The 20,232-nt window shown below is 44.0% G+C and overlaps 1 long non-coding RNA gene across 1 annotated transcript in view; it reads right to left on the minus strand.

Annotated features, from left to right (window-relative positions):
• Positions 1-4,237: 4,237 nt before the first annotated feature.
• The window catches only part of LOC142829850 (uncharacterized), a 38,872-nt gene continuing 22,877 nt past the window's right edge, over positions 4,238-20,232 (minus strand). The window contains exon 3 of the long non-coding RNA XR_012904714.1: positions 4,238-4,496. This is a non-coding gene — a long non-coding RNA (uncharacterized LOC142829850). The remainder of the gene's footprint in view (positions 4,497-20,232) is intronic.

Genomic DNA, 20,232 nt, shown 5'->3' on the forward strand with positions numbered 1-20,232 from the left:
GTATAACAATAGTTTGTAATGGATTTCTGAAGGCACTTTTAAAAGAATCACTGCAACTTCCTACCTAGTGTGGCAGGAAGTGTTTCAAATACACTTTTAATTTGGATTTCATTACATAGGTGTAGAATGTTTAACACTAGCTGACTAGTAAAAATGTGTCTGGAGGACTTGCAAAAGATACAGTAAAAGATAAGAAGCTTCAGGGGGTAAGCTCCAGTCATCTGAAAAAGTAGGCTGTGCCCACAAAAGCTCACGATACCATCTACATGTTTTGTTAGTCCAGAAAGTGCTACCAGACCATTTGTTGTTTTTTAAGTAAAAGATAAAACTACCGTACAAAGGTATGTATGTTTTCTAAATGCTCACTTGGTATATAATTAACCAATTGTTGTTGCAATTAAATGCATTTTGACATTCCACTCTCCCCTCCTTTCTTTTGTATAATTATTGTTATTCCTTTTCTCAAAAGGAAGTTAATATCCGCAGGGAAGGAAAAATAAACTAGTAAGAGCATATAAAGCTAAGCCTTGTACTGCAGTTTTGTGAGCCCTCTTTCATACAGGATAGTCAGGACTTTCAAATGCTTCTAAGAAAAATCCTCACTTGACTTATTAGGTTCTCACCTTAAACTGACATTGCAGCACCTTTTGGCATCACCAGCGTTACAAGTTACAGCAACATCTGCAGTTGCACATCCAAGTAATACTCGGATGTGCAACTGTGTAAATTCTCGGCACTCACACTTGTTTCTCAATCACTGACAAAGGTTGCAGCTGCTCTGAAATTTTGCTAGAAGGAAAGCAGTTCAACTACCCGTGAAATTAGTCGAAGCAGGTTAAAATTTTCCGAAATTGGTATGCAAGGGGGTCTTGAGGAGCTGTTGGTGTTTATCTGTCATTTAACTAGATTATCTTCACCATGGAAGAAATTAGCAGTGCTAGACCAACAGACATGGTCTGACAAGTTTTTGTGGCCAAAACAATAGTTAGCTCATTCACAACATAAACACCAGAACACTAAAAGGAGAGAGAAATAACTGAATGGATGAGCTAGTGAAAGGGAGTGGTAAAAAATGGGAATTTTTGGTTCTGGCTAATCTCTCACTCAAATGAGAGTTTGTTTTTGTTCCTATGCTCAAACAACATCAATGCTCTGATTGGTTTCAATGACAGTGGGAATGTACCCTTTGCTTCTTGAGATATCAGAAGTGCACCTTAAAGACCTACATGCTAGCTGTATCTCACAGGGCAAACTTCTTTTGGAATGGGATCTCAGCTGAGAACACAGAATCATACAGAACTTGGACTTGTTAGATGGCAGTGGGAACAGGGAGTTAGTGTCTCCTTGCTGCAGCATATGTTTATGTTAGTGAAAGCTAAAATATTCATTTTGTGACCTGGTACATCCATTCATAAGGGGGCCTTTATTAAGCTTAATGTAATGTTGTCCAGGTATCAGAAATGTAGTACAAGCCCTTATATAAAACCATGGTGGCCAGAAGTTGTTTGAACCCCCTGTCATGCACCAGAGTGCAGCACAAGTATAACCACAAAACCACACCAGTAACAGCAACTGCTGGGATAATCTTTTGAGAGGTGCCATTTGTCCGTCTGCTCTAAAGTCTCCCTCAATGTTAATAGCTTGATTTTGCTTGGTTTGGCTGGTGTGGCTGTTACATTCATGCTGGCAAACTCAGTTTAACTCTGTGAGACATCTGACTTCTTAGTCCTCTCTCCCCCTTGGTGCTAGTAACACTGCCATCATTCAGCATTCATTCATACTCCTTATTTGAGATTAAAAAAATGCATAGCTTATTAACCAATTAATGGGTTCTGATGCACTAGTTGCAAAATAATTAAAGCACTTTTAGCAAATTTTAGTCCCAAGAAAAATCCAAAGGAGAATATTAAATTGTTTCAAATATACTTAACATTACATTAAATTAGGCTAAATATCAAGGCCGTCCTTAGGATTTATGGTGCCCTAGGTGGGATTATTAAACTGGTGCCCCTGTGCCTGACTTGCTCTTCCACCCCTACCTCTTCCCCTTCCGGAGACCCCAGCAGCCAATCCCTTCCCTCAGACTGTGCTGCAGGCAGTGCATTCGGCTCTCTCTAGGACCCAGGCCTGCTGTTACATGCTCCACTGCAGTGTTTTCCGATTTTATTTGGCCATGGATCCCTTTTCAGCTTTTCAGAATTTGAAGGTTTTTTGAGGAAAGAGGAAAAAAAAAAAAAAAAAAGGACCCACCAATACATTAAAATCACATTCCTTCCCCTAGACCCAAGACCCCACCCCTTTGAGGCCCCATCCTCTCTGTCCCCCTCCTCTCCATCTCTTGCTATCCCCAGCCATTATACGCTCTCACAGAGGTACGGGCTCTGGGGTGGGAATGAGAGCTTTGGGTGTGGGAAGGGGTGAGAAGTGCAAGCTCTGGGAGGGAATTTGGATGCAGGAGAAGGGGATGCTGGCTCGGGGAGAGGACTCCAGGCTGGGGAATGTTGGGCTCAGGTGGAAGGTTGGGGTGCTGAGCAAGTCACAGGCTTGTGGATGTGAGGGTGCAGGAGTTTGTGTTGGATGTATGAGAGGCTCAGGGCAAGGAGGTTGTGAGTATGATGGGATCAGGACACATATTTGCCATGTGTGGATGGTGCAGGAATGTTGTAGCAGAAGACTGAGGATGTGGGGATGCAGGAGCTTGGGGATGTAAGAAAGAGGCTCAGGACAGGGGGTTCCAGTGTATGAAAGGCTCAGATTTGGGGTCAGGTGGTGAAGGAGTGTCATGATGCTGCAGTGAGATGGGGATTTGGCCCCAATTGAGTGCATGTTGGCCAGGCTTCATTTTTAAATAAAATATTATGTTAAGCTCAAAAGGTTTTAGCATTGTCTTTATATATGTGAGGGGCAGGGAACCTGTTTTGAGTCAAGGGTCACTGACCCACAGAAAAGTCAGTTAGGGCCACACAAGGGAGATGCCCCCCCCCAAAAAAAAACAACCCAAGCCTCACTAATGCGGTCCCAAGGATGCTGGCACAGCTGGCAGGATGCTGGAGCCAGGGACAGGGTGGAGCTGGGTGCTGCGGTGGGTGGCAGGGTGCTGGGTCCAGGGACAGGGTGGTGCTGGGTGCTACGATAGGTGGCAGGGTGCTGGGGACGGGGACAGGGTGGTGCTGGGTGCTGGTGACAATGTTGGCGGGGGCAGGGGACAGGGTACTTATGGGGGGTCTGGGCAAGGGACAGGGGCAGCTGGGACCAGTACCTGGCAATCCAGCAGCTCCTCTGGGAAGTGTGCGACTGCACTCCCCCTCCCCAAACAGCTGGCATGCATGCTGCCTGAGCAGCAGGGGCTGTTGCACCCCATCAACTTACCTCTGCGATGCTGTCCTGCGGGGAGAGGGGAAGGCACGGGGAGTCCCAGGGCAGAGCGTGTTGCCTGCACAGTCGGAGCTGCGCAGACCCGGGTCTCCTGACTGCCCCGCACTACACAAAATGGCCTTGGAACTAAGTTGCTGGGTGTCACAGCCCCAGCTGTTCAGGCAGCGCGCACTGGCTCCTGTGGGGAGGGAAAGTGCTTCCCTCCCCGCTGTGGGTCATGTGGAGTCACTCCTGTCCAGCACCCCCTGGTGTGCCAGATAGGAGCAACTGTTCCCTCTGCCCCCACCTTCCTATGCCTCTGCATTGCCTGGGAGGAATGGGAAACAAGTCTGCTGCTTCTTTAAGCAGCTGGCTCTTTCTCTTTCAGAGGGGGCAGGGGAGCTTTTCGCACCGCTCCACTGCTTCCCAACCGTCCCGGCAGAGTGGTGCCCCAGAAATACTGGTGCCCTACGCAACTGCCTATTCTGCCTATGCCTAAGGACGGCCCTGCTAAATATTGTATAGTAAATTAAATACAAGGTAATTATTCAAACATAGCAATGGAGTCACATCTCAAACAGTTATCTTCCCTAAATATCTTATAAACATATTAATTAGGAGCATGGTTCTGATCTTTTATATATGGACCTCTTCTTGGAGGGTCCATATATAACTGAAATAAATAATTATACTTCATATGGTGCACTGAGCTGTAATTGAGGGGATGCAGGTTCTATCCGTGGTTCTACCACTCGCATGCTGGGTGACCAACCTCAATGTGTCTATGCCTAAGGTTCCCCATCTGTAAAATGTGAATCAGGACAGTGACATCACTTATAAAGTGCAGTTAGATTTACTGGTGAAAAGCTTGGTAGAAGAGATAAATGTTATTCTAAGTTCCCTGTAAGCTATGCAGCCACACAGTTACCTACTAAATGTTGTGCAGGGAATCCTCCCAGCCCAGACTTACCATGACAGAGATGCCTCTCTCCTCAGACTGAAATCAGCTCCAGCCCAGATCTGCCACAGATTGGGGAGGGGAACCTCTTCTCTGGCCCAAACCCAGCTGAAGTCCTTCCAAAGTCAAAGGAGGGACACTTCTAACCCGAACCAAACCCAGCCCTGACGCATTCCTGCTGTGTCTGTGAAAGAGAGCGTGAGGCAAAAGAGTTAGGGCAAGTCCTGTAGCCTCCTTGGGCAGCCTGCACCCCAAACTTCGATCCTCAGCTTCATCCCAGAAGCCTGCACCCCTTACCTGGAGCCCTCACATCCTGTACCACAACACTCTACCCCAGGCCTGAGCCCCCAACCACACTCCAAACCCTTCCACCCCACTGCTATCACATGAATTTTATGCGCACCTATATGGAGGGGATGTGTATCGGCACACATTACAAAATTCATTCCACACATATATGGGAAAAATGAGATGCAACACTGGTGTTATTATGACTAGTTGTATTAAAATAGGACCTGAGTTCTATAAGGTTAGGGTTCCATTAATTTACTTATTTAACATATACATAGTAGGGGATTGTTCCTACCCTGCTCCAAACAGATAAACAAAGAGTAAAAGAAAGGAAGTATTATTACCCTCATTTTACAGATGAGGAACTGAAGCATTAAGCGTAGAGATTATTGAAGCCCCAATTCAACAAGACATTCAGGGCCTGATCCAAAGAGCATTAGAGTTAATGGAAAGACTGCCATTAATTTCAGTGAGATCTGGATCATGACCTTTAAGCACATACTGGGTGAGTAGAAGGTTCAAGGGTTTCAGTTAAAAGAATGCAGAGTTTTTCACCACTGGGTTATACACCAGTTCAAATCTAAACTCAGGCCCCAATCATGCCTACAAATCCAATTTGGTATGAACATTTTCTGCTCAAAAATACTAGATTGATAGACTTGGAGAAAAGCAAACCTCTTTCTACTCTCTGAGTGGGGAGTAGCACAGGCAATAGCAATTCATAGAATCATAGAAGATAAGGCTTGGAAGAGACCATAGGAGGTCATCTAGTCCAATTCCCTGCTCAAAGCAGGACCAACCTCAACTAAATCATTCCAGCCAGAACTTTGTCAATCTTTTCCTTAAAAACCTCTAAGGATGAAGATTCCATACCTCTTTAGGTATCCCAATATAGTGCTTCACTACCCTCCTAGTGAAGTAGCTTTTCCTAATCTCCATTGGAGATCTCCACTGCAAATTGAGATAATTGCTTCTTGTTCTGCCAGCTGCTACCACTGAGAATAGCCTGGCTCCATCCTCTTAGGAACCCAGGTAGTTGAAAACTGCTGTAAAATGCCCTTTCATTCTTCTCTTCTGCAGACTAAATAAGCCCAGTTCCCTCAGCCTCTCCTCATAAGTCATGCACCCCAGCTCCCTTACCATTTCTGTATAAATTATGGTTGATAATGTATCTCGTCCTGATGTTGCTTTAAAGACTGCCCCCACCAAAAGAGTAGTTCAGGCTACATGTCTATTCAAACCTTATTTTCTGTGATTAAACTGCTGAGAGTGTCAACAGAGCTGGTAGTTTTTCTGATCATTAATATGACAGTGTCCAGAGTCTCCAAACAGGATCAGGACATGACAGGAATTGTACCAACACATACAGAGAAACAATCCACAATATGGACTCTTGTCCATTGAAAAAGGGACAGATACCAACTTTTTTCACATCAATCATAACTTTTTATCATTACTGTACTGTGTGGTATATGAATTGTGGGCAGTCTACGAGAGACGACTTATTAACCCATGAAGACAGGCATCCTATTATGGAGTGGCACCCACCTCTTGTGAGCACCGCTTGGTTGAGTGTTTGCATGCCTGCAGTTTCTGCTCCTCTCACAGTGCCCTCTGTCAGCTGCTGCATTTGACAGGCAGGTTTTTGGAGACTCAGCCCTCCAGCGTGGCCACACACGTACCATACGCAAAACAAACAAACCTCTTTTGGGGTACACAGTCCAAAATGTCCTACATCCCTCCCTGTGTTCAGTCTGTTAATAGTCCAATAGGACCTGTTGCAGAACCTTTTCCATTTGTATCAACCGGCAGCCTTCCCTGGACTCAGGCCCTCAATTAGTTCAACAGGATTGATTGCAGTATCCCTTCAGTTGGTGCGTCTTCCTGTTGCCCTCTCTGGACTCAGTCTTTAACCAATCTAAGAACACCCACCACAGTACTCTCATGGTCTCACTTGGCAGCAAGGTTCCTACTTTGGTATTGAGCAGTGCTGTGAGAGCTTCTTTCCTGGGGACTCCTTGCCTCTTCTTGAGTCCTCGGTAACTCCAGCCTTTCTGCTGAGCCACCCCTCTTGGACTCAGTTCATTGACCACAGCTCCCTGCTGAGTCAGTCCCAATAGTGCAGTCTCCTTCCCTGGGATACCATATTTCTAATTCCCTTCCTTAGGGTGTGGCCACTTCCCCCAGTGGCAGTAGGTGGGGACCTAGTCCTGCCCACTACTCTCTGTCCCAACCCCAGGATCCTTTCAGTAATACAGCCTTGTGCTATGTCCATCTTACTAATTGTTGCTGTGTGTTTCCCTGGGCCGCTTAGCCCATATCCCATCTTAGTTGAGTCCTGGCAGCCAGACAGAAGCTCCTTCCGCACTCCCCTAGTCCCTGTAGGTAACTATGGGTATGTCTACACTACCCCGCTAGTTCGAACTAGCGGGGTAATGTAGGCATACCGCACTTGCAAATGAAGCCCGGGATTTGAATTTCCCGGGCTTCATTTGCATAAGCCGGCCGGCGCCATTTTTAAATGCCGGCTTGTTCGAACCCCGTGCCGCGCGGCTACACGTGGCACGGGCTAGATAGTTCGAACTAGCAAGCCATTCCACGAGGCGTACAGATAGTGCGGAATGGCTTGCTAGTTCGAACTATCTAGCCCGTGCCGCTTGTAGCCGCGTGGCACGGGGTTCGAACAAGCCGGCATTTAAAAATGGCGCCGGACGGCTTATGCAAATGAAGCCCGGGAAATTCAAATCCCGGGCTTCATTTGTAAGTGTGGTATGCCTACATTACCACCCTAGTTCGAACTAGGGTGGTAGTGTAGACATACCCTCTGTGCTTTGTCCCAGCAGTCAGCCATGAACTATTCTTCGGCTCACCTGGCCTCTGCCAACAATTGATTTCTCAGGTCCTTTCAATCCCTGCAGCCAAACAGGAGCATTCATGTCCCACCAATCCCTCCCAGAAGACCAAATTTACTCTGGCCCCGCAGCTCCTTTTATACAAACTTGATGGATCTGGGTGGGCTGTTCCCTGTAGCCTTTGTCCTAATTGACTGCATCCCATACCACTTCTCTTGGAGGGCCATCTCCACTGTCCTTTTTAGGGGTAGATGTGGCAGGGCCATGAGACATCCAGCAGAGAGCTGCAAAGCCTTGTCCATTCCATAACACATTCTCTTTAATTATCTTTTCCAAAAGTCTCTACATTTTCTAAAATAGCACATTTCCTATTTGTTTCCCTTGGGATCCTCCCCCCCCCCCCCCCCCATTTTCTAAATTCCTAATAACTTTACATTGGAGAAAAAGGAAAATATAGTATTTATTTTTAAATCTGAATTTTCTCCTTTTCCTTATGAAGTACAGGGGCGGAGGGACTCCAACCTATTCAGCTACAAGTAACATCCTCAGTCTTTGAAGCCAGAGCCTTGGAAATTGCAAATGTAAATCAGTTGCTTTCAACATTTTCTCTCTAGAATGAAGGCAAAACATGCTTTCTGATTCTTACATAACCCTTCCATTTAAATAAGATAGCTGCTCTGTACTCAGGAATTATTTTTGTTGTATACAGGTAGATAAGAGACAGATTCACATTAAAATATATAAAAAAATGTTATTGTGTGTCTCAGTCAACAATTCTCCATAGATGACATCTGCCCTCCAGGTTTTTTTTATATGATCTTCTGCAGTATGTCTGTTCTTTAGTTGTTTTCAGAATTATTTCTTTTAGATTCTTATGTCACAATTCCTGTCCTTGTTCCTTCCATCAACAGAGTGGTGCAGGAGATAAGATTTCTGCTCTTTTAAATTCATTGTAAATTTTCCCTTTTAGATTCAGCACATTAATTTTCATTCTTTAAAAAATCACCCTGAATATGGGCAAGCTAAATTTGGTGCCAGCCTTTGATTCTAAAGCCTGAGATTTGTACCAATATATGTTGGTTATGGGGTGTGGTTTTTTTAAACCAAAGTAGTGATACTAGTACCTAGGGTGGGTGCAGTTATACATGTAACAACATGTATTTATTTTTATATTGGAATAAATGCATTGGCATAAAGCACCTTTATACCAATATAAGTGCATCCACAATGAAGGGTTTGTAGGCATACTTGAGCTTTAAATGTAGTGCTATAGCTAAAGCAGAAGGGTTCTTATGTGTTTGTAGGAGTATTTATTTTTCTACTGACTGTTCCTCTGATTTGCCTTTCTACCCAGTCTCGTGTGTTTGTCTGATTGAGTTCTTCTTCCAGTCCAGTTCACAGCCCTTATTATTGAGCTCCTATATCAACTCTTATATGTACGTGAACTATATGAGTCGTGATTGTAAATAAGAACATAGTTCAACTGTCCTCTATGGGACACATCAAATACCCATTGAAATCAGTGGGTTGCTTTACAGTAATTTCCATGGGAGTTGGAATGGGCCTTATTTGTTTTCCCGATAGCCAGTTCTTAATTAACATTGGTTAAAACTATTTCCTGGAGAAAGTGATGGCACAATAATACATATTACCACGCAGTTATTATTTCTAATAGAACTTCCTGGTAGATCCAGTACAACAGTAAGATTTGTGTTTGTTTTATTTCACAGTTGCTATAAAATTACCTTGTGTTTCTTCCATAACCACTACCGGTAATCTATCTAAAATGTTGGTATTGCTGAATTTTCAAGCTTGGACCTTTTCCACCACTTCACACATGGTAGAATTCTTACCAGAGTCATTTTTCTTGGTATCAGAGAGGGCAACTTTTTCCACATGCATTTTTTTCCTCTGACTAATTTTGTTCAATGTTTTCACTGTCCCTTATTCAGGATTCTATTCAGATCTCTGTTCTTTCTGTAAATGTATCAGAGATCTATTAGTCCCTTCAGAGATGTCACTTCTGCAATTACTACAGGATCATAATTCTAAGGGGAATGATGGCCTGTGTACCAGAATTTACTTTCATTCTTCTTTCTTAAAGGCCTAAATTCCTTAAAGCAATTAAACAAAGATGAAACCAGTAGGGTTCAAAAGAAATGTCTTTAGAAAACTACAGCATGTATAATAGTGATAGAAATGTAGCCGTGTTAGTCTGGGGTAGCTGAAGCAAAATGCAGGACAATGTAGCACTTTAAAGACTAACAAGATGGTTTATTAGATGATGAGCTTTCGTGGGCCAGACCCACTTCCTCAGATCAAATAGTGGAAGAAAATAGTCACAACCATATATACCAAAGGATACACTTAAAAAAAATGAACACATATGAAAAGGACAAATCACATTTCAGAACAGGAGAGGGATGCGGGGGCGGGGAAGGAAGGAAGGTAAGTGTCTGTGAATTGATGATATTAGAGGTGGGGAGAGTGGAATGTTTGTGAGTTAATGGTATTAGAGGTGATAATTGGGGAAGCTATCTTGATAATGGGTAAGATAGTTCAAGTGTTTGTTCATTCCTTTTTGGAGAGTGTCGAATTTTAACATGAATGACAGTTCAGAGGATTCCCTTTCAAGTGCAGATGTAAAAGGTCTTTGTAGCAGAATGCAGGTGGTTAAGTCATTGAGAGAGTGTCCTTTCTGGTTAAAATGGCAAGAAACTGTTTTTTCTTTGTGATCTTGTCTGATATCTGTTTTGTGGGCATTAATCCTTTGGCAAAGTGTCTGAGATGTTTGTCCAATGTACATAGCAGACGGACACTTTCGGCACATGATAGCATAGATTATATTTCTGGATGCGCAGAAATATGTGTTCTTGATCTTATAACTCACTTGGTTAGGTCCAATAATGGTATCAACAGAATGAATATGTGGACAAAGCTGGCAACGGGGTTTGTTGCAAGGGAAGGTACCAGGGTTGGTATTAGTGTGGTATGTCCTGTGGTTGTTGGAAAGAATCATCTTGAGGTTAGGTGGTTGTCTATAGGAGACTATGGGTCTGTCTCCCAGAGCCTCTTGGAGTATGGTATCCTGTTCCAGTATAGGCTGTAGTTTATTGTTAATGTGTTGGACAGGTTTAAGTTGGGGGTTGTAGGTCATGACAAGTGGTGTTCTATTGTTGGTTTTCTTGGGTCTGTCTTGAAATAGATGGTTTCTAGGTATTCATCTGGCTCTTTCAATTTGCTTTTTTATTTCTCCGGGTGGGTAGTTGAGGTTTATAAATGCTTGGTAGAGATCCTGAAGCTTCTGGTCTCTGTCAGTGGGATTAGAGCAGATGCGGTTGTATCGAAGGGCTTGGCTATAGACGATGGATCGTGTGGTGTGTTCTGGATGGGAGCTGGAAGCATGTAGGTAACTGTATGAGTCAGTGGGTTTTCTGTAGAGAGTGGTGTCTAATTTTCCATTGTTGATTTGTACTGTGGTGTCCAGGAAGTGGATCTCTCATGTAGAATGGTCCAGGCTGAGGTTGATGGTGGGGTGTAGGTTGTTGAAATCTCTGTGGAATATCTCCAGTGTTTCTTGGCCATGCGTCCAGATCATAAAGATGTCATCAATGTACCGTAGGTAGAGAAGGGGTAAAAGGGGACGGGAGTTGGGGAAACGTTGTTCTAGGTCAGCCATAAAGATGTTAGTATACTGTGGGGCCATGCGTGTACCCATGGCTGTGCCGCTGATCTGGAGGTATAAGTTGTTCTCAAACTGGAAATAATTGTGGGTGAGAACAAAGTTACATAGGTCTGCTATCAGGTTGGCAGTAGTGTCCTCTGGGATAGTGTTTCTAATTGCTTGTAATCCGTCTTCATGTGGGATGTTGGTATATAGAGCTTCTACATCCATGGTGGCAAGGATTGTGTTATTGGGGAGGTTATCGATGTTTTGTAGTTTCCTTAGGAAGTCAGTAGTGTCTTGGAGATAGCTGGGGGTATTGGTTGCGAAGGGTTTGAGAAGAGAGTCTACATAGCTGGATAGACCAGTAGTGAGCGTGCCAATACCAGAGATGATGGGACGTCCGGGGTGCCCAGGTTTATGGATCTTGGGAAGTAGATAGAACAATCCTGGTCGGGGGTCAGAAGGTGATTCTGTGTGGATTTGTTCCCGAGTAGCTGTGGGGAGGCTTTTAAGGAGACAGTGTAGTTTCTTTTGGTATTCCAAGGTGGAATCAGAGGGGAGAGGTTTGTAAAATGTGGTATTCGAGAGTTGTCTGGTTGCCTCCTGGTTATAGTCGGCCTTATTCATAATGACCACAGCACCCCCTTTGTCAGCTGGTTTGATTATAATGTCCAGGTTGTTTTTGAGACTCTGGATGGCATGGTGTTCAGTGTGGCTAAGATTGTGTGTCGCTTGTTGTCGTTTGCGAATAATGTTAGTCTGTGCGTTGTTGCGGAAGCTTTGTATATAGAAATCCAGATTGTAATTCCGACCGTCAGGGGGAGTGCATACAGAATTATTTTTCCTTTGGTGTTGATAGGGGGGATCTGGTAGGTCAGATTGATGTTCATTGGTGGTTTGGAAATATTCTTGGAGGCGGAGGCGGCGAAAAAAAGCCTCAAGGTCACCACAAAATTGTATCCAGTTTGTGGGGGACGTGGGGCAGAAAGAGAGACCCCGGGACAAGACAGACTCTTCTGCTGGATTGAGTTTGTAGCTGGAGAGGTTAACAATATTATCCGGTGGGTTGAGGCAGTTGCTGTTGTAGCCAGTGGTACGGAGCAGGTTAGAAAATTTATTGTCTTTTCTTTGTTGTAGAGAATAGAAGTGTGTATAGTAGATTTCTTGTCTGGTGGAACAAAAGTCTTGCAAGGTGTCAGTCGGTGTGGATGTTTGTCTTGAGATGAGACGATCTAAGTTAGAAATGTCATTCTTGATGGTTTTCTGTTTCTTGTATAAAATACTTATCAGGTGATTTCTTAATTTCTTGGATAGTGTGAGGCAGAGTCTTTCACTGTAGTCAGTGCAGTATGTTGATCTTAATGGATTGTTCACTTTCAGTCCTTTGGGTACGATGTCCATCTTCTTGCACTTGGATAGAAAGATGATGTCTGTCTGTATCTGTGCAAGTTTCTTCGTATGGTTGATGGATTTCCATTCCAAACGGCTAAATGTAGTGCCTTGCATGTAGAATAGTGATAGAAATGTAGCCGTGTTAGTCTGAGGTAGCTGAAGCAAAATGCAGCATGTATGGAACTCGAGAGTGATAACTTCCACATAAATTTTGTGCAGTGGTTGAAAAATGTGAGAGGGGATATCTTCTCCAGTGATTTACAGATTTCAAGGCCAGAAGGGACCACTCTGGTCATCTGACCATAGAACTTACTCAAAATAATTCCTAAATCATGTCATATAGAAAAGCATTTCCTATCATTATGACCTACATTCTTTGTTTCTAGATGTATCTATAGAATCTCATAGATTCTATATATATTTAGATTTAGAAAGGATAACATTTTCCATTAAATTTTAATGGACTTTTCCATAAGAGTTATGTAACATTAGCAGCCCCTTTGAGCATATATAACATATAATATCATAACTCGATCATGTTAAATTGTGTTGTGTACTCTGTTAACCTTTTCTTGGGATCTTGTATAATTCATAATCATCTCTCTCACATATGTTGACATCTATGTAGTAGTTTCTTTTCATTGTGTTCTTCACCATTCTTGACAGTTCATTTCATCATGCCTTCTTTTATGATAGTGAAAAACTACCTCATTCCTTTCATGTTTATACATTTTCTGTCTTATACAGTTTGGAAGCTGGTACTATCCTTTTGAACATGATTCTATGCATTGATTTTTTCCTCTTTCACTTCAGTACTGATGTATTATAACAGATGCTAATATAACATCTTTGAACCTCCACTACACAACTATTTATACTAATACATATACAGTGTCACTTGTGTATGTATATTGTTTCATAACCGCAAATATTTGTATAGCGTGTATTAATGATTTATTTCATAACTCTATTATCACATTTAACCAGCTAATCAAATCTCCTTTTTTTGGGGGGGTGGGTCAGAGGAAAGGGAGAAAAGAAACTAATTTAAATATTAGTAAATAGTATTCTTATTTACTTGACATTTTGCTTTAAAATATTCCATTCATTGCTAATTCTAATCTACTAACTCCCAATTCACATCACACACTGTTTAACTACAAAGTCAGTTTGTAAAGCAGCCTGTTCAAATGTTATATTTTCATTTTTCAGATAAGGTATAAGAGTGAGTCGCTATAACTTGGGAGATTTTTAGGAAGTCCAGGCCAAAGATCAGGAGAGGAAAAGTACATTCAGCCTATACAGGCAGTCCCCGAGTTACGCGGATCCGACTTATGTCAGATCTGCAGTTACGAACGGGGATTTTCTCGCCCTGGACGACGGGAGCGGCGGGACCCCTGGTCCCGCCGCCCGCGTCCTCCGGGGTGAGAAAAGCTGCTCTGCGTCTTCCTGGTCTGCTGGGGGGGAGGGGGAGAGGAGCCAGCAGACCAGTGAGACACGGAGCAAAGCGGCGGAGGGCCCGGGCGGGACCGCGGCGCTTCCAGATCAGCGCCGTGGTCCCGCCCGGGTCCTCCGCCGCTTTGCTCAGCGTCTCCTTAGTCTGCTGGGGGGGGACGCAGCTAGTGCGCCCCCCCCAGCAGACCAGGAAGACATGGATCAAAGCCCCGGGCCTGTGGTAGAGCAGGTGGGGCGCTGCCGGTTGGTCCCGCAGCACCACTCCTTGGCACTACTGGACCAACCTGGCAGCACCCCAGCTGCTCTGCCCCAGGCGTCCCAAAGTCAGCCGCTGCTGAAACTGACCAGCGGCTGACTACAGGAAGCCCCTGCCCTGGGCTTCCTGGAATCAGCTGCTGATCAGTTTCAGCAGCAGCTGACTTGGGGATACCTGGGGTTCTTAAGTTGAATCTGTATGTAAGTCGGAACTGGCGGTCAGTTTCAGCAGCGGCTGAATCTGGACGCCAGTTCCGACTTACATACAGATTCAACTTAAAAACAAACCTACAGTCCCTATCTTGTACGTAACCTGGGGACTGCCTGTATAAATTTATTCCATGTTAATTTTCACAATTGCCTAAATTTACACAGATTATTCATTATTATTATTTGTATTAATATATTGTGTTGATAGTGCAAAATAATGAATGTTTTCCATCCCTGGAAGCTGCTGCGTTTAAGTGACTGGTGAGCACACTATCTTGAAAAATTGAGCATTTCCTCTAGAAGTACCATACCACAATACATTGAGCTAATTGTAAGTATACAGAAGAGAAAAGCAATAACAAACACAAATGTGGTTTTAGTTGCCATGTGGCTTTTAAGTTACGTTAATTCCCGAACCCCATAGACCCTTGAGCCCAGATGTGAGACACAAGGTATAGCTGCTGCAAATCAGCAAAACAGTGAGACAGAGGCTATTTTTATACTGGAAAGGTTTGGCAATGAAACTGCTGTCAACATGCCAAAGTTACCAAAACTGAAAACTCATCAAACCTGTTTTTCTGCCACCCATTATTGACATATCATGGCCCCTTGTTAGCTCCCTTGTCAACAGAAAGAGCAGATAAATGTGGGTAAGCATCCCACAGGTCCTAGCATCATCTTCAGTTGCTAAGCACTGAGAGAATGGTCAACATAGTGCTAGACGTTTTGGAAATGAGAAAAAAGTCCCACCTCTTGCCAGTCCTCCCTGAGCTTCTGGCTTACTTTTGTGCCACTTGAATGACAGTCCTTGCGTCTAACTCCAGAATCTGCTGTGAGAAATCATGGATCCCATACTTCTCTTCTATGCTGTGTTCAATGCACTTAGGACATCATGCATTGCAGGAGAGCTACTTACAAAATTAATAGCAGAGGTCCAAGACTCAGATGCAGACAACAATGTGAGTGACAGGGACAGCAACAGTGGCATGCATTGGGCTATCACAGAGCAGCTGTGCACAGTACAGCGTCACTTTTGGGCTAAGGAGGCCAGCATCGAGTGGTGGTATTGCACTGTCATGCAGGTGTGGAATGGAGACCAGTGGCTACAGAACTTTTGGATGGGTAAAGCAACCTTCCTGGAGCTCTGTGTTGAGCTGGGCCCTGAACTGTGGTGCAAGGACACCCAAATGAAGCATGTTGAGAAGTGTGTTGCCATTGCTTTCTGGAAGCTGGCAACGTTCAATTGCTACCATTCAGTTGCACATCAGTTTGGAGTGGGGAATTCAGTTTGTATGGGGTGCCGCGCGGGGCTGCCGGGCTGGGCAGGGGCGGCACCTTGCATGCTCCGCGTGCCCGGTGCAGTGCCACACATGCACCAGGTGCCTGGGGGCAGCACCACGCATGCTCCATGCGCCTGGGGTGGGGCCGTGCATACTCCGGGCGCCCGGGGGCGGGGGACGCCGTGTACCCGGGGGCAGGGCCACACATGCGTTGCACTCCCGGGGGCAGTGCCACGCTTCCGGGCCCCAAGACGCATGAATGGCTCGGGCCGGCCATGGGAGAAGTCTACTCTCGGGGCAGCACTTATGAAAATGTCAGGGAAATAAATCACATTTTGCTGCGTAGAAATGTGTTTCTGGGAAATGTGGAGGACATAGTGTCTGGTTTTTGCTGACATGGACTTTCCAATCTGCAGTGGGCAATTGATGGCACATATATTCCCATTATAGCAACACCACACTTTTCCTCAGACTATATCCATAATAACAAGTACTTCTCCATGATGTTTCAGGTGCTTGTGGATCTCTGTGGGCATTTCACAGACATAAATGTGGGGTAGTCTGGAAAGGTGCATCTTCAGGAACAGTGGCCTGTACAGAAAGATGCATGCTGTCACTTTCTTTTCCAGACTAGAAAATTATAGTGGGGTATGTAGAAATACCATTTAGTGATCCTAGGTGATGGGGCTCACCCCTTACAGCCCTAGCTCATGAAATCTTGCATGGGGCACTTTGACAGCATTAAGAAGTGGTTCAACAACAGGCTAAGCCAATGTTGCATGATTGTTGAATGTGCCTTTGGCAGATTGAAAGGGAAATGGAGGTGTTTCTATGGCAGGCTGGACCTTTTGGAAGATCATATCCCCAAGGTGGTGGCTGCATGCTGTTGCTTACATAATTTCGGTGAGAGTAAAGGTGAAGTGTTGGGGTGTGGGTGGAACAATGAGGCACAGCATCTGGATTGGGGTGGGCAATAATATTTGAATGAGGGCCACTTCAAAAATTTTTGAAATGGTCCTGGGCCACACCGGAAGGGGCAGAGGCCTCAGATAGAAAGGGTGGGGCCTTGGGCAGAAGGGGAGGGCCTTTGAATATCAGGAGTTGAAAGGGCTTGCTCCCCCCCTGTGGTTCCCTGGCACTTTAGCTGAGGCACCCAATTCCTGCTATTTAAAAGGCTCACTGCTCCCGACCACACTGTTTACATGGTGTTTGGGAGCTGGGGATGCCTTTCAACTGCTTCTATTTAAAGGGCTCACACCTTCCCCAGGGCTGTTGCCTGCCTCTGGGCTGCCACACCTCCCAGGCTCCGGGCAATGGGCTAGCATAAGGCTGGGAACTGCAAGCCCTTTCAATCGCTTCTATTTAAAGGGCTTGCACCTGCCAGGTAGCTATCAGGCAACGCAGCCGCATGGCAGGCACGAGCCCTTTCAACAGAAGCAGTTGAAAGGGCTTGTGTGTCTCCGGCTCCTAGGCAACACACTACAGGGTGGCAGGGCTGGCCTAACCATGAGGCAAACTGAGGCAGCCGCCTCAGGTGCCAGGCTAGTGTGTGTGTGGGGGGGGGGGGGGGCGCCACTGGGGCCCAGAGTGTAGAAAATTGTGTCTGTTGCTGGTGCAGCGAGGAGGCATGGGGGTATCATTGAGCTCCCTGCCTCAGGTGCCAAAATGTTGTGGGCCAGCCCTGGGAGGTGGGGCCTGACACTGCCATGCAGGCCAAATCAAAGCCCTAGGTGGGCTGGATCCAGCCCACTGAGAGGTTTTTCCCGCCCCTGATTTGGTTGCACAGTTTGGTCAGCCAGACACTCATGCTGTCAGAGAATCCCATAGGATAGTCATGAATATGAGGGTGGCTCTGAGAAACCACTTTGACAGTGAGGGGCACTGACATTTCTGTATGGTGGGGTTGCTTCCCTGCCTCATGCCACTTCTCATTTAGGTGACTCTCTGTGAAAGTCTCTTTGAGAGCTGGGCGTTAACACAGTAGTGAGGCTTTTCAGTATCTCTTACTGCCGATCCTCCTAATGGACAGAATCAATAAAGACAAATGTAATTCAGGTTTCCATGAGTCTATTTTGTGTGATACAATCCACACTAATCACTCTGGCCCCTTTGGAAGCCTGAAATATCTTTTGGGGTTCATAGTGACGAGCAGTGGCATGAGTCACAATTGCTTTCATGGAGAGTCACCTAAAAGGGTTTTTTGTTGACAAAACTTGCCAGTGTAGACAAGGCCAGAATCAGCTGTTTTGAAAGCTCTTGCCTTTTACTGTTGCAACATTTGAGCTTTCTGCTCACAGCTTAATTTTGGGGGGTTTAGTAGAGTAAAATGATTATTGTAATACTTTAATTTACAACTCAGGTTCCGTATGTACATGTCGGCATTCAGCTAAGTAAATGATCCTTTATTCATAAGGTTGCAACCTCACTGAAGACTTTTCTTACTCAGTCTAGTCCATTAATCCAAATGCTAATTGACTCTTTAATGGTACAGTGAGAAAGCAAAGAAAATCTCAAATTTTGAAAGGGCACATTGAAATTATGTTAACTAAGTCATTCAATTTGTACCTTGACAAAAACCAGACTTGTACAATTAAAGAGTCTATACACAACTAGAGAATGAAGGAGAATGAAGCTTCTTTGCAATATGCAGCCCTGATGTGATAAGATCTCAGCCAGCTGTAATAAAGTAGGTGGTATATCAAATCTCTTATTTGTATCATATCTAGTTTTATCTTAAAAAACACTTTTTAAACATACATAATGTCAGTAGCTAAAATGGCACTTACAAAGAATTTAATAAACATACTAATTTAGGCCACAGTGAATGTCCAAATACCAAATACAATGCTATATCATACATCAGCTATTAAAATACAATGAGTAGTGCCTATGGCACCTTAGAAATTAACCAAAATATATAGAATCATGAGCATTTGTAGGCAAAATCTACTTCAGCAGATGATTCAGAGGGGTAGCTGAGTTAGTCTGTAACAGGAAAGACTTTAAAAACAGCAAATAGACTAGTAGCACCTTAAAGACTAACAAAACATGTAGATGGCATCATGAGCTTTCGTGGACACAGCCCACTTCTTCAGATCATCTGAAGAAGTGGGCTGTGCCCACAAAAACTCATGATGCCATCTCCATGTTTTGTTAGTCTTTAAGGTGCTACTAGCCTATTTGTTGTTTAAGTTCATCAGATGAATTGGACTAGTAAGTGATGAAGCAGGTTTTGCCCACGAAAGCTCATGATTCTAGATATTTTGGTTAGTCTCTAAGGTGCCACAGGACTATTCATTGTTTTTAAAGTTACAGACTAACCCCTTTGAGATCAAATACTCAGGATATCTATTTTAATCTAAGAGGAAACAGAGCTCTTTACTCTAATCTTGGTGTAGTGCCTTTGGCTTCCTGAAGTATGTGATCTCGTTAAATTAAAGGATTAAAGTGAATGCATCCTTACTTTGGTACATACTTACAACTAAATAAATAACATGCTTGTTATGTCTGCAAACAAATGAAATAAGTGAAACAAGACAGAGAGAATTTATTTGCTGATGTCTTTGTTTTCAGTAGAGTCTAATCCTGGGAACAGTAACATACCAAGATAAATAACAAAAGTTCCTTATTATGGTTAACAATTCATTTGGTAGAGCTCAGATTTGTGATCGGAAGAATTGCATAATAAATACAACCCAAACATCTGTACTATGATTAAAAGAGACTTTCTCCCTCTCCCATACACCCTTAACCCTTTGCCTTGGGGCAGAAAGCAAGACGGAACTGATTAGAGGCAGAACAAGAGAAAGTCAGGGGGGATATGGATTTGAAACTGATCATTTTCTTTGTATTTTACACTCTAGCAATTGGTCACTCTTATTCCTAAGTTGGTCTCTTTAGGAACTTGCCTTTTAAAATTATTATTCTTTGCAATGAACCACTATTACTGCCCACATTTAGGGTACATTGTTGCTTTTTTCTTCATGGAATGCTGCTCGTAGCAAAGCACTGAGGCAATTAAACCACCCACAAGCACACCACAAATATTTGTTTATTGGGAAAGAAAATATGGAGAGACTTACAAAACTGGCCTGTGTATTATTAACACCAGCTTTGAAAGTGCTGTGGTTGAACTATGGTAAATATCGCTGGTAGTATAATATTGAAGTGTTTGGGAAATCATCAGCCATCCTTTTAGATCTGAAACACATGACATAACCACAAGCTGCACTTTATGAAATTTGAAACTGTAACATGAAGAGTGGCCTAATTTATTTCACGTGGTTCTATATGTTTGATGTTAATAGACCCTTTCTTTCTTGGGGGGGAATAGTACTTTTAATAAAATACCAGCTACATCCTGCCATGTCATTTATCCTGGGGAAGTAATTCTATTCATATGGTGATTGATAGTTCCTGGATTCTGTTAGGCTTGCCTGTACAGTACCTCTTACACATCCTATGGGAAGGGGTAATTAACTGCATGTTTAAAATAGTTTCCTATCTGAAGGTGTAATG

Source organism: Pelodiscus sinensis, chromosome 6, assembly GCF_049634645.1.
Source record: "Pelodiscus sinensis isolate JC-2024 chromosome 6, ASM4963464v1, whole genome shotgun sequence".
Lineage (NCBI taxonomy): Eukaryota > Metazoa > Chordata > Testudines > Trionychidae > Pelodiscus > Pelodiscus sinensis.